This window comes from Salvelinus namaycush, unplaced genomic scaffold (genome assembly GCF_016432855.1).
Source record: "Salvelinus namaycush isolate Seneca unplaced genomic scaffold, SaNama_1.0 Scaffold391, whole genome shotgun sequence".
Classification (NCBI taxonomy): domain Eukaryota; kingdom Metazoa; phylum Chordata; class Actinopteri; order Salmoniformes; family Salmonidae; genus Salvelinus; species Salvelinus namaycush.
Genome location: NW_024060908.1, coordinates 136,081 through 139,320, shown reverse-complemented (window position 1 = coordinate 139,320; position 3,240 = coordinate 136,081).

Genomic DNA, 3,240 nt, shown 5'->3' with positions numbered 1-3,240 from the left:
TAAATGATTTCTAAACTACTTTCATCTGATAGAGCCTCAGTTCCTGTCTGACTGGCCCCTAAACCCCTCATCAGCAGCCAGGGCAGCAGCTTCATTAGTGGTGTCACGGCCAGGGTCTGCTTTCTGATGGGATATCTGGCATCTTTTGACATCAGGATAATAGCACTAGAACTTAGCCGTGTCCCAAATGGCACCCTATTCCCTACAAAGTGCACTGTAGTACACGGGCCCTAGTCACAGGTAGTGCACTATATAGGGAATAGGGTGTCATTTGGGACGTAGCCTAGAACCCAGCCGCCGTGTTAAAGCTCACTGGGGGAGTGGACTGTGACAGCCAAGAGCCAAGGCTGTGTGTGTGTGTGTGTGTGTGTGTGTGTGTGTGTGTGTGTGTGTGTGTGTGTGTGTGTGTGTGTGTGTGTGTGTGTGTGTGTGTGTGTGTGTGTGTGTGTGTGTGTGTGTGTGTGTGTGTGTGTGTGTGTGTGTGTGTGTGTGTGTGTGTGTGAGGACTGATAATCATATGATTTGGATAATAATTCCTTCACTCCCCTCTTCAAAGCATAAGGCCATTTGAGGCACAACTTTGATCAGTGTGTACCACTGAGTCAAAACACTCAGGTACCACTACCACGTTAAGGAGTCAAAACACTCAGGTACCACTACCACGTTAAGGAGTCAAAACACTCAGGTACCACTACCACGTTATGGAGTCAAAACACTCAGGTACCACTACCACATTAAGGAGTCAAAACACTCAGGTACCACTACCACATTAAGGAGTCAAAACACTCAGGTACCACTACCACGTTAAGGAGTCAAAACACTCAGGTACCACTACCACGTTATGGAGTCAAAACACTCAGGTACCACTACCACATTAAGGAGTCAAAACACTCAGGTACCACCACCACGTTAAGGAGTCAAAACACTCAGGTACCACTACCACGTTAAGGAGTCAAAACACTCAGGTACCACTACCACGTTATGGAGTCAAAACACTCAGGTACCACTACCACGTTATGGAGTTGAATTCCACGTTAATGAGACAAAACCCAGCCAGTCAGGACATGACTTCTCTGTTATTGGAGCCAGTCAGGACATGACTTCTCTGTTATTGGAACCAGTCAGGACATGACTTCTCTGTTATTGGAGCCAGTCAGGACATGACTTCTCTGTTATTGGAGCCAGTCAGGACATGACTTCTCTGTTATTGGAGCCAGTCAGGACATGACTTCTCTGTTATTGGAACCAGTCAGGACATGACTTCTCTGTTACTGGAACCAGTCAGGACATGACTTCTCTGTTATTGGAACCAGTCAGGACATGACTTCTCTGTTATTGGAACCAGTCAGGACATGACTTCTCTGTTATTGGAACCAGTCAGGACATGACTTCTCTGTTATTGGAACCAGTCAGGACATGACTTCTCTGTTATTGGAACCAGTCAGGACATGACTTCTCTGTTACTGGAACCAGTCAGGACATGACTTCTCTGTTATTGGAACCAGTCAGGACATGACTTCTCTGTTACTGGAACCAGCCAGGACATCTCTGTTATTGGAGCCAGTCAGGACATGACTTCTCTGTTATTGGAGCCAGTCAGGACATGACTTCTCTGTTACTGGAGCCAGTCAGGACATGACTTCTCTGTTACTGGAACCAGTCAGGACATGACTTCTCTGTTATTGGAGCCAGTTAGGACATGACTTCTCTGTTATTAGAGCCAGTCAGGACATGACTTCTCTGTTATTGGAACCAGTCAGGACATGACTTCTCTGTTACTGGAACCAGTCAGGACATGACTTCTCCGTTATTGGAACCAGTCAGGACATGACTTCTCTGTTATTGGAACCAGTCAGGACATGACTTCTCTGTTATTGGAACCAGTCAGGACATGACTTCTCTGTTATTGGAACCAGTCAGGACATGACTTCTCTGTTATTGGAACCAGTCAGGACATGACTTCTCTGTTACTGGAACCAGTCAGGACATGACTTCTCTGTTATTGGAGCCAGTCAGGACATGACTTCTCTGTTATTGGAGCCAGTCAGGACATGACTTCTCTGTTACAGGAGCCAGTCAGGACATGACTTCTCTGTTATTGGAGCAAATCAGGACATGACTTCTCTGTTACTGGAACCAGTCAGGACATGACTCCTCTGTTACTGGAGCCAGTCAGGACATGACTTCTCTGTTACTGGAACCAGTCAGGACATGACATCTCTGTTATTGGAACCAGTCAGGACATGACTTCTCTGTTACTGGAGCCAGTCAGGACATGACTTCTCTGTTACTGGAACCAGTCAGGACATGACTTCTCTGTTACTGGAGCCAGTCAGGACATGACTTCTCTGTTACTGGAGCCAGTCAGGACATGACTTCTCTGTTACTGGAGCCAGTCAGGACATGACTTCTCTGTTATTGGAGCCAGTCAGGACATGACTTCTCTGTTACTGGAGCCAGTCAGGAAATTACTTCTCTGTTACTGGAGCCAGTCAGGACATGACTTCTCTGTTACTGGAGCAAGTCAGGACATGACTTCTCTGTTACTGGAACCAGTCAGGACATGACTTCTCTGTTACTGGAGCCAGTCAGGACATGACTTCTCTGTTACTGGAACCAGTCAGGACATGACTTCTCTGTTACTGGAGCCAGTCAGGACATGACTTCTCTGTTACTGGAGCCAGTCAGGACATGACTTCTCTGTTACTGGAACCAGTCAGGACATGACTTCTCTGTTACTGGAACCAGTCAGGACATGACTTCTCTGTTACTGGAACCAGTCAGGACATGACTTCTCTGTTACTGGAACCAGTCAGGACATGACTTCTCTGTTACTGGAACCAGTCAGGACATGACTTCTCTGTTACTGGAGCCAGTCAGGACATGACTTCTCTGTTACTGGAACCAGTCAGGACATGACTTCTCTGTTACTGGAACCAGTCAGGACATGACTTCTCTGTTACTGGAACCAGTCAGGACATGACTTCTCTGTTACTGGAACCAGTCAGGACATGACTTCTCTGTTACTGGAGCCAATCAGGACATGACTTCTCTGTTACTGGAGCCAGTCAGGACATGACTTCTCTGTTACTGGAACCAGTCAGGACATGACTTCTCTGTTACTGGAACCAGTCAGGACATGACTTTTCTGTTACTGGAGCCAGTCAGGACATGACTTCTCTGTTACTGGAGCCAGTCAGGACATGACTTCTCTGTTACTGGAGCCAGTCAGGACATGAC